The sequence below is a fragment of the Mixophyes fleayi genome, chromosome 4 (genome assembly GCF_038048845.1).
Source record: "Mixophyes fleayi isolate aMixFle1 chromosome 4, aMixFle1.hap1, whole genome shotgun sequence".
NCBI classification, from domain to species: domain Eukaryota; kingdom Metazoa; phylum Chordata; class Amphibia; order Anura; family Limnodynastidae; genus Mixophyes; species Mixophyes fleayi.
In genome coordinates, this window is record NC_134405.1 from 70,045,638 (window position 1) to 70,058,224 (window position 12,587).

At 42.8% G+C, this 12,587-nt stretch overlaps 1 protein-coding gene across 3 annotated transcripts in view; it reads left to right on the forward strand.

The window, feature by feature from the left end:
• The window catches only part of ARHGAP25 (Rho GTPase activating protein 25), an 84,608-nt gene that overhangs the window by 19,084 nt on the left and 52,937 nt on the right, over window positions 1-12,587 (forward strand). The window contains exon 1 of one of the 3 annotated variants that reach the window (XM_075207395.1): window positions 7,464-7,482. The exons of the other annotated variants lie outside the window; for them this stretch is intronic. The gene's annotated coding sequence lies outside the window, so the exon portion shown is untranslated. Of the gene's footprint in view, window positions 1-7,463; window positions 7,483-12,587 lie in introns of those variants that run through there. 3 annotated transcript variants of the gene reach the window in all.

Genomic DNA, 12,587 nt, shown 5'->3' on the forward strand with positions numbered 1-12,587 from the left:
ACAGAGTAAATGGCCAGTTTAAAAATAACAAAACTGGGACATTGTAGGGGACTAAAATGTGTGTGGAAAAAGTTTAAAACTTAAAATATGAAATAATTCTTTGAAATCAGGGACAGTTGCCAATTATAACTTTTATCCTACTATGATCCAATTTTTTGAGTGAAAAAGTATCTTTATTTGTATAAAGGTACAAAAAACTTACGATACATTACACCAGTGGTTCCCAAACCTTTGCAGTTCGCGGCACCCCTAAGAGTCTCCATAATTTTTTAAAGGCACCCCTCCAAAATAATAACCGAGCAGTCCCGTTTTATAAGCAGTGCCCCCTCTGCATCTCCGCTGATTGTGTCCCATCTGCATCTCCGCTGACTGTGCCTCCTCTGCATCTCTGCTGATTGTGTCCCTTCTGCATCTCCGCTGACTGTGCCTCCTCTGCATCTCTGCTGATTGTGTCCCCTCTGCCTCTCCGCTGACTGTGTCCCCTCTGCATCTCCGCTGACTGTGCCCCCTCTGCATCTCCGCTGACTGTGCCCCCTCTGCATCTCCGCTGACTGTGCCCCCTCTGCATCTCCGCTGACTGTGCCCCCTCTGCATCTCCGCTGACTGTGCCCCCTCTGCATCTCCGCTGACTGTGCCCCCTCTGCATCTCCGCTGACTGTGCCCCCTCTGCATCTCCGCTGACTGTGTACCCCCCTCTGCATCTCCGCTGACTGTGCCCCCTCTGCATCTCCGCTGACTGTGCCCCCTCTGCATCTCCGCTGACTGTGCCCACTCTGCATCTCCGCTGACTGTGCCCCCTCTGCATCCCAGGGGCCAGGAAGAAGAAAAAAAAAACAGCAAAAAAACGTACCAATCTGGCGGCGCCCGGACCCAGTATCCTCCTCTCTCCTGCCGCTTGTCACTGAATGTCTGGCGTGATGACGTCACGCCCAACATTCAGTGAGAAGCGAGGAGGGAGCAGGATGCTGGGTCCGGGCGCCGCCAGATTGGTAAGTTTTTTCGCTGTTTTTTTTTTCTTCTTCCTCGCCGCCAGATTGGTAACTTTTTTGTTTTTTTTCCCTCTTCCCCCAGCTGCGGCACCCCTGTGACAGCGCCGCGGCACCCCTGGGAGCCGCGGCGCACACTTTGGGAACCGCCGCATTACACAGTACACTGTGAAACATAATCATTCATACATTTTAGCACAATACAAGACATAAGGTACAAGACATGACATCCTACACTATATATCAAGCACTGCACTAACCATGCAAAATTTAAACAACAAAACAGATTCAAATAAGCAGTGGATGTGAGGGGCCGGTAGGTGAGAGGGGAAGGGTGGGGATATTACAAGCCCAAAGCTTGAGGACAAACACAAATATAGGGAAGGGTGCATAAATTACGGCAAGACATTACAGCAAAAACTTCTAACAGTGATGGGGGAATGGGTTGGAGGTGGTAAGAGAGCAGATGCCACAAGCCAAAGCTTTATTGAAAAAAACAGACACATGGGGGGAGACGGAGAAGAGGGAGACAGCAATCAATCATCTTCCTCTTCCTCAGGACTGTCTATGGTGTTATAGTCTTTTAGCAGTCTGTGGATCAGCCTGTGACAGTCCTGGATGGTCCTCTTCTCCCTTTTCAAAATGAGACGATTCCTGGCGAGCCATATAGCATTCTTAAAGCAGTTCATAAAGTGCCAGGCTTCCTGGATTGCCCCAATGGTGTGGGTCCCAGGAAATAATCCATAAAACACCAAATTGTATAAAAGGCAAGTCCCGGGCACTATTATCCAATTCTGTACTCAAAATAACAGTTTAATGTATTAGTAAATAATTTTATTTTAATCAGAAGCACATGCAGCAGCGTCCGAATCAAGCTCTGGGCATCACAAAGTTACTTGGTTTTTTGCTGTATCTCTTGCTCCAGCTACAGGACTAGTCTAAGTCCTGAGTACTAGTGATGACAGTCTCATATACATGCTATAACATACATTTGTAAACAGGAGCAAGGACATTAAGAACATCCTAGTGTATTTCAAGAGGGGGGGACATTTTTTTTTTACTGCTTTATCATATGCTTATATTATTAACAGATGACATCAATATTTTGTTTTATGTGCTTTCTATTGCAAATTTATAATCCACATAGGTATTGGTCGTATACTGCAGTGTATTGTATAGTAGAGCAGATCAGACCTACACCCATATTCATCAGTTCTCGTATCTTCAGATCCGTTTCCTGTTGAATTCAGGAGTACGCAGAGCAGATTTACGTGCGTTTTTAAACAAAAGCCCATTACACTCAGATGTGGGCTCTGATGTACCAGAGCCTTGAAGTTTTAATCAGGTTCAGGTTACTAACATGCTGATAAACTGGGTGGCTATGCTTCCAGCAGCAGGCCAGACCAGAAGGAGGGGTGATGACTCAAACCTGTCTGCTGCACAGCGTGAAGTGTGAAATGAACACACACAATGACAATATTATTCTAGTACTGCATCTCATAGGGTATTAGAGTACTGTTCCTCCAGAGAGTATGTGAGCTCAGTGTCTTCAGAGATAATACCATTATACTGTACTCAGAGGTTTTTATAGCAATAGAATGAACACAATAAATATTTAGAGAGCGTCTGAAAAATATACATGAAATGTCTCCCTCTACTGTCCGAGTCAGGAATATCTCCTCTTACAATTCTATACAAGTTATTTCAACAGTTATTCCAACGTTCATTTGGACAAAACCGGGTCAAAATAAGTCCAACCCCTGATCCATGCAATCCACACCCACTTCCTAATAAATCTCCACTCTCATCCCAGTAATTCTTCTTCCACTTTTGAGGAAATTGGGGCAATACTTCCAAAATCAGGACTATTGAGAGGGATGATACAGTACTAGTATCATACATACAACATTGTAAAATAATATCCAGGGACACTTTGCTATTCAGCAGCTGCATCTAAGTGCGGCGTTGTGTGCTATTCTGTCTCAACGGACCTTCGTGCACTTTTTTAAAAGGTTATATGAGCAAAATAGACCCAAATGGCTTAATTTAGAGTAGTCTGCTATATTGCCGGCCATATGTGGGTGTAAAGTACAGTAGATATACAACCAGAGTAAAAATACAGCAGGCATCATCATAAAGTGGATGATGATTAATGCTGAACATTTACTTGTAGAACAATCAACAAACAAACATGAATTAATTAAATATAGATATAAAAATTAAAAAGAATCAATGGCAACCAGAACCAGGCTATACCATGCTGAGGTAACCACACTATATCTAGTATCCCTTCTAAAATGTGAAACCAGCTCCAGTTTTGTCAGAACAGGGCGAAATTCAGTAGAGCAGGCCAGGCCAACCTGTGGCTCTCCAGGTGTTGTGAAACTACAAGCCCCAGCATGTTTTGCCTGTACATAGCCAGCCAATAGCTGTCAAGGTATGCTGGGACTTGTAGTTTCACAACACCTGGAGAGCCACAGGTTGGCCAGGCCTGCTCTAGAGGAATCAGGCCTCCAAAAAATATGCATCCGCCCCAGGGCAAGTCAGCATTGTGCTGAAAAGGACAGGGTCTCTTCCTCGCACCTCTTGGGTTCCAATGGCTGCCAGACCATGCTGGAGGCTGTGGAGCTACATGCAGCAGTGGTGCCCTGGCCACCTGGGCCTGCTAGAACATGTAGTTCCACAAGACTACCTAAAGTATTTATGTGGTGACTGGGCTGTGATAGTATTGTATAGCCACCAGAGCTCTGGGAGGTGCCCTGTATACTCACAAGATATCTTGGTTTTGTACTATCTATCCACCAGAGACTTGTGGTCTGCATCGTATGACCACTAAATATTTGTGGGCCTGAATTATAAAGATACTGGGAACAGTCACTTGAGACATGTGGGTGTGAGAGGGTTAATCAATCCAAAACCACCTGGTCTGTCTAAAAATGATGTCTCACACTCACATTTTAACTATCCAGTTCTGTCAGCACTATGAACCCTATCTGACATGCCATCTCATCTGTCCCTGGCAGGATTCTCTTGTGTACACATCTTTACCAAGTAATAAACAGACTCCTAATGCATAATGCATTATAGCTAGATTAACCCCTCCTTTACTTACACTCCGGGCTGGTTATGCCATATTCATGATATTTATCAGTCACTAGAATTCTATCTGTATTGTATAAAGATCACTGAAATGCTCTCTGTAGTGTATAGAGGTCACTAGAATGCTCTATGTAGTCTATAGAGGTCACTAGAATGCTCTCTGTAGTCTATAGAGGTCAGTAGAATGCCCAATGTAGCCCGTGGAGGTCGCTAGAATGCTCTCTGTAGTCTATAGAGGTCACTAGAATGCTCTATGTAGTCTATAGAGGTCACTAGAATACTCTCTGTAGTCTATAGAGGTCACTAGAATGCTCTAAGTATTGTATAAAGATCACTCTCTGTAGTGTAGTGTAAATAGTCTCTGCAGTGTATAGAGGTCACTAGAATGTTCTCTGTAGTCTATAGAGGTCACTAGAATGCTCTAAGTATTGTATAAAGATCACTCTCTGTAGTGTAGTGTAAATAGTCTCTGCAGTGTATAGAGATCACTAGAATGCTCTCTGTACTGTATATAGGTCACTAGAATACTCTCTGTAGTCTATAGAGGTAACTAGAATGCTCTCTGTAGTCTATAGAGGTCACTAGAATGCTCTCTGTAGTCTATAGAGGTCACTAGAATGCTCTAAGTATTGTATAAATATCACTCTCTGTAGTGTAGTGTAAATAGTCTCTGCAGTGTATAGAGGTCACTAGAATGTTCTCTGTAGTCTATAGAGGTCACTATAATGCTCTAAGTATTGTATAAAGATCACTCTCTGTAGTGTAGTGTAAATAGTATCTGCAGTATATAGAGATACTAGAATGCTCTCTGTAGTGTATATAGGTCACTAGAATGCTCTCTGTAGTCTATATAGGTCACTAGAATGCTCTCTGTAGTCTATAGAGGTCACTAGAATGCTCGCTGTAGTCTATAGAGGTCACTAGAATGCTCTCTGTACTCTATAAGGTTTTCCAAAACTGAACTCATTGTCTTTCCTACTCCCAACCACCCATCCCACCATGACCTCTCCATTGTTGTTAACAACAATACCATCTCCTCTGTCACCCAACTCCGCTGCTTGGGTGGCACCCTTGACTCCTCTCTCTCTTTTGCCCCCCACATTCATTCCCTTGCCCAAGCCTGTCGCTTCCAACTACGCAACATCGTCCGCATCCGTCCCTTTCTCTCAGGAGGCCACCAAAACCATCATACACGTACTCATCATCTCCCGCCTGGATTACTGCAACCTCCTCCTCACCGGCCTCCCCCACTCTCATCTCTCCCCCCTCCGCTCTATACTCAACGCGGCCGCAAGACTCATCTACCTCTCACGCCGCTCCTCCTCTGCCTCCCCTCTCTGCCTTGCCCTTCACTGGCTCCCCTTCCCCTACAGAATTCTTTTCAAACTCCTCACCATCACTTACAAGGCTCTCTCCCACTCTACTGCCCCTTATATCTCCAACCTCCTCTCCATTCACACTCCCGCCCGCTCCCTGCGCTCGGCCAATGACCGCCGCCTCTCCTCCACTCTGATCACCTCTTCCCATTCCAGAATCCAGGACTTTTCCCGTGCAGCCCCCCTTCACTGGAATGACCTCCCTCGCTCCATCCGCCTCTCTCCCACTCTGTGCTCCTTCAAACGTGCACTCAAAACTCGCCTCTTTCTCAAAGCCTACCAACCATCCACTTAACCCCCATCTCCTCCACTCATTCTCCCCTCTCTCCCATTGCCTCAACTGGCTCCTCTTGTGCCTGGTCTGTCAACCCTCCCTTAGGATGTAAGCTCGTATGAGCAGGGCCCTCTTCCCTCCTGTCTCCTCACCCGTTCTTCTGCTCCGTGTCTATTGCATCTGCCTGCCTGGAGTTTCTGAAGTATTGGTACTTTTTGTTTATTGTTCTGTACTGTTATACCCTGTATAGTCTACTGTTTGTACTATGTACGGCGCTGCGGAAACCTTGTGGCGCCTAACAAATAAATGATAATAATAATAATAATAATATGAGTTCACTAGAATGCTCTCTGTAGTGTAAATTGGTCAATAAAACAGCCTCTGCATTGAATACTGGTGAGATTGAGCTGCTTTCTATTTGATTACAGCTCTTTGAAATAAATTTTAATATATTTAATTAGCTGTGTAAAATCACTCCCACATTAGACAAACCCCCAATAATTGTTTTTGGCCACACCCCTTTCCCCTACGTAGTGCAAAGCTCTCCCCGATTTCCGATGTATCAGGTTGATGCAGCTTTGAAGAATGTCCGGATGGAAATACAGGATGTACGCAGCTGTCGGTCAGTGCAATTACATCTCAATGTATATGTACGTAGTCATTGCCTTACGGACAATATCTCTGGCAGCAGTATTGCCAGCACTGTAACATTTAATTGCCAGGCCACATATAAAATTTTAGGGGGGACTCAGCTATTCTGGTCCAGGAGGTGCCTGCTCTGCGCTTGTGATCATGCGCAAGGACTGATGTGCTTGATTAATATTATCTGATTATACATCTCTGAGGAATAGGTTGGTGCAATTTAAAGAAGAAGTTCTGTAACAAAAAAAAATTACCCTGCTTGGCGCTACCTTCACCGGAGTCCAGGGGGCTCCCACATAACTGTCTCCAAGTTCTCAGTCTTTTGTTCCACAGCTCTGACCAAAAGGTGAGGGCTGTGTGAAGGTACAGAAAGGAGCATGGCCACTCGGAAAAATGAAAAGCAACAATTGCGAATATTGCAGCTTCTTATTGGTTCTTGCACCCACACCCGTCTCAGCGGTCATTTCTAAGTGGTGAGCTAAACAGAACCCTTGGAAAAACTGATTCAGTGCTCAGTTCCCTGACTTTTTAAACAGGGACAACTATGAGATCAAGTATCCTGTCTAGGCAGCGTTATGTGTGGTAAGCACATAACAAGGAACCTTTCTCAAAAAATAGTTGTGTTTTGCTTGTTTGTATAACATACATAAGCAGCGAAGGTCACAATGACAGATCCTCCATTTGAATTTCACAGTTGAAGTTGCACTGTGTGTCCGTTGCAGTGTGTTGTCAGACCCTACCAGTAAAGGGGGCTAGGGGAGAAATTTCCCCAGGCTTCTGACTGGCAGAGGCCTCAATTTTTTTTTTGTTTTTTTAAAATATATTTGTTCATTTGCTAGTATGACAATTTCTAATTAATAAAAGTTCAAACCTAACGCCTAAACATGTTACTTGGTCGACACAACACTCAGTTGCGCTTGTGCTTATTGCTCTCTCTGTGCAGGGTGCATCTATCCACACACACACATGAGAAAGTCACTGGTCCTTGAGATTTGCCGGGGTGAGTGACTCCCAGCTATGCAATAGGTTGTTTATAATTAGGAAACTGGACCTGACTGTTTGATGTTCAATGTTTAATCGAGGAATTGCAGAATTGGCGTGTTAGGTAAGTTAATGTCATCAATATTTTATTATTACAATGCTCATGCTTGTATAGATTCACTCACTGCACAAACTCTATCAGAAACTCAATCCATTAAGAAGTACTTGTTGAAATTTGAATTCGTTCAAATGTCATCTTTGTGGTTAAAGTTAATTACAATGATTGACCAAACTACCCTCCTTATTGAAGCACGCAATGCTACATTAGACGTTGAGCTGGACAACATTAAGGGCTAGATTTACCAAACTGCAGGTTTGAAAAAGTGGAGATGTTGCCTATAGCAACCAATCAGATTCTAGCTGTCATTTATTTAGTGCACTCTACAAAATGACAGCTAGAATCTGATTGGTTGCTATAGGCAACATCTCCATTTTTTCAAACTCGCAGTTTAGTAAATATACCCCTAAATGTCTTATCAAAGACATTGAACAGATGAGTGATAAATGGGATGAGATCGTCACAGAGTGCAAATTGTAGCAAAAACATAGACATTCCAAGTGAGTTCTCCACCAGTCACCACTTAGCTACTCAATCTATTCCAGAAGAAGCACTATAGGGTCAACGTTTTCTATGTAGTCGTAGACTCCATCCTCTCTGGTCTTCATCGTCAATTTACTTCAGTGTAAGTAATTTGGAACTTGTTTAAGTTTCTTTGGGAGCTCAACAAAATGAGTAATGAAGACCTGTGCTCCACAGCGGAAAACTTTTCAGCAACAATACAAGAAAGATATTGCCCAAGAATTCAGTGACAAACTTTCTGGGGTGTTTCCCATCATCACAATTGCTTTGCGCATTTTCCTCAGTTTACCAGGATCTGTTTCTTCTGGCGAATGAACGTTCATTGAGCTGAAGAACGTAAAAAACTATCATCGCTCAACTATGGGACAAGAGCGATTGAATGGGCTGCCATGCTCAGCGTTTCGCAAAAGGTGGATTTTTCCAAATTGATTGCTGCATTTGCAGAAAAAAGGGCAGAACAGCATTTTTAATTTGAAATCTCCCATAATCCAGTATATGTATATAGTATTTTATTTGTAAATGTTAATAAAGCTAAGCATTAAAATCAATTTACAATACATTTTAAATGCATTTCTAATTTTTTTTATAAGAAAAAGGGATGGGGACAGCTTAATTTGGGTTTCCTTGGGCCTCTATGAACCTCTAAAAGGGCTTGTGTGTTGTGTCAGTGTTTCTGAAGATCTGTTTTAGAATTAACAAATATTTTAAGTGTTTAGTTCACAGTTAAGTAGAATCCGCACTATTGTATCATGTGCCTCTGCTGAAACGTTCACAGCATGATGAAACTTCATGGGTAAAGCAGTTTCCTGTCATTCTGGTTGATAAAGGCAGAGATGTTAGCCAGAAAGTAACCACATGCAACTGTGTTTATAAATTTCACATAATAGCTATTTCTAAAGATCAGAGTGTTGAACAGTATGGGAACAAATTATTCCTGGGCGTATATTTACTAATCTGCGGGTTTGAAAAGTGGAGATGTTGCCTGTAGCAACCAATCAGATTCTAGCTGTCATTTTGTAGAATGTACTAAATAAATGATAACTGGAATCCGATTGGTTGCTATAGGCAACATCTTCACTTGTTCAAACCTGCAGTAAATATTTCCCTATATATTCTCTAAGGAATGTTCTTGAGAAGGGGATCAGTAAATAATAAGTGCTTCCAAATCCTATAATAAAATCACATGTATATGTTTTTTATTTTACTAAAGGATTATACACTTTACTCCCATTTCCTAGTTAGTGATTACTAACCAGCATTATTGCACTGCATTGGCTATTCTTAGCAGGGTAAAAGGAAATCCTGTGAAAATGCTGGTCCTAGTCCTGGCAGTGGTTTAATTAAAATAAACTAGAATTTGGTCTTCATAAAATGGTGTTGTGGCGTAACAATAGGCATAACAGCAAGCTGCTACAGGGGCCAAGGGGCGCTGCCACACCTGTATGCATCATGGTGTCTTTCATTCATCAAAACACACACATCATACACAGTGTGCCCAAATCACACACACATCATACACAGTGTGCCCAAATCGCACACACATCATACACAGTGTGCCCAAATCGCACACACATCATACACAGTGTGCCCAAATCACACACACCATGCATACACATTGTGTCCAAATCACACATACATCATACACATTGTGCCCAAATCACACATACATCATACACATTGTGCCCAAATCACACATACATCATACACGTTGTACCCAAATCACACACACATCATACATAGTGTGTCCAAATCACACAATCATCATACACATTGTGCCCAAATCACACACACATCATATATATTGTGCCCAAATCACGCATACATCATACACAGTGTGGCCAAATCGCGCACACATCATACACAGTGTGCCCAAATCACACACACATCATACACAGTGTGCCCAAATCGCACACACATCATACACAGTGTGGCCAAATCACACACACATCATACACAGTATGCCCAAATCACACACACATCATACACAGTGTGCCCAAATCACACACACCATGCATACAGATTGTGTCCAAATCACACATACATCATACACATTGTGCCCAAATCACACACACATCATATATATTGTGCCCAAATCACACACACATCATACACAGTGTGGCCAAATCAAACACACATCATACACAGTGTGCCCAAATCACACACACATCATACACAGTGTGCCCAAATCACACACCATACATTCACAGTGTGCCCAAATCACACACACATCATACACAGTGTGCCCAAATCGCACACACATCATACACAGTGTGCCCAAATCGCACACACATCATACACAGTGTGCCCAAATCACACACACCATGCATACACATTGTGTCCAAATCACACATACATCATACACATTGTGCCCAAATCATACATACATCATACACATTGTGCCCAAATCACACATACATCATACACGTTGTACCCAAATCACACACACATCATACATAGTGTGTCCAAATCACACATACATCATACACATTGTGCCCAAATCACACACACATCATATATATTGTGCCCAAATCACGCATACATCATACACGGTGTGGCCAAATCGCGCACACATCATACACGGTGTGCCCAAATCACACACACATCATACACAGTGTGCCCAAATCACACACACCATGCATACAGATTGTGTCCAAATCACACATACATCATACACATTGTGCCCAAATCACACACACATCATATATATTGTGCCCAAATCACACACACATCATACACAGTGTGGCCAAATCACACACACCATGCATACAGATTGTGTCCAAATCACACATACATCATACACATTGTGCCCAAATCACACACACATCATATATATTGTGCCCAAATCACACACACATCATACACAGTGTGGCCAAATCAAACACACATCATACACGTTGTACCCAAATCACACACACCTCATACATAGTGTGTCAAAATCACGCACACATCATACACAGTGTGCCCAAATCACACACACATCATACACAGTGTGCCCAAATCACACACACCATGCATACACATTGTGTCCAAATCACACATACATCATACACATTGTGCCCAAATCACACACACATCATATATATTGTGCCCAAATCACACACACATCATACACAGTGTGGCCAAATCGCGCACACATCATACACAGTGTGCCCAAATCACACACACATCATACACAGTGTGCCCAAATCGCACACACATCATACACAGTGTGCCCAAATCACACACACATCATACACAGTGTGCCCAAATCACACACCATACATTCACAGTGTGCCCAAATCACACACACATCATACACAGTGTGCCCAAATCACACACACCATGCATACAGATTGTGTCCAAATCACACATACATCATACACATTGTGCCCAAATCACACACACATCATATATATTGTGCCCAAATCACACACACATCATACACAGTGTGGCCAAATCAAACACACATCATACACAGTGTGCCCAAATCACACACACATCATACACAGTGTGCCCAAATCACACACACATCATACACAGTGTGCCCAAATCACACACACATCATACACAGTGTGCCCAAATCACACACACATCATACACAGTGTGCCCAAATCACACACACATCATACACAGTGTGCCCAAATCACACACACATCATACACAGTGTGCCCAAATCACACACACCATGCATACACATTGTGTCCAAATCACACATACATCATACACATTGTGCCCAAATCACACATACATCATACATAGTGTGCCCAAATCACACACACATCATACACAGTGTGCCCAAATCACACACACCATGCATACACATTGTGTCCAAATCACACATACATCATACACGTTGTACCCAAATCACACACACATCATACACAGTGTACCCAAATCACACACACATCATACACAGTGTGCCCAAATACACACACATCATACACAGTGTACCCAAATCACACACACATCATACACAGTGTGCCCAAATACACACACATCATTCACATTGTGTCCAAATCACACATACATCATACACATTGTGCCCAAATCACACATACATCATACACATTGTGCCCAAATCACACATACATCATACACGTTCTACCCAAATCACACACACATCATATACAGTGTGCCCAAATACACACACATCATACACAGTGTGCCCAAATCACACACCATACATTCCCATTGTTCCCAAATCACACTCCATACATTCACATTGTGCCCAAATCGCACACACCATGCATTCACATTGTGCCCAAATCACACACCATACATTCACATTTTGCCCAAATCACACACACATAATACACATTGTGCCGAAATCACACATCATACACAGTGTGCCCAAATCACACACACATCATACACAGTATGCCCAAATCACACACACATCATACACAGTGTGCCCAAATCACACACACATCATACACATGGTGCCCAAATCACACACACATCATACACAGTGTGCCCAAATCACACACACATCATACACAGTATGCCCAAATCACACACCATACATTCACAGTGTGCCCAAATCACACACACATCATACACAGTATGCCCAAATCACACACACCATGCATACAGATTGTGTCCAAATCACA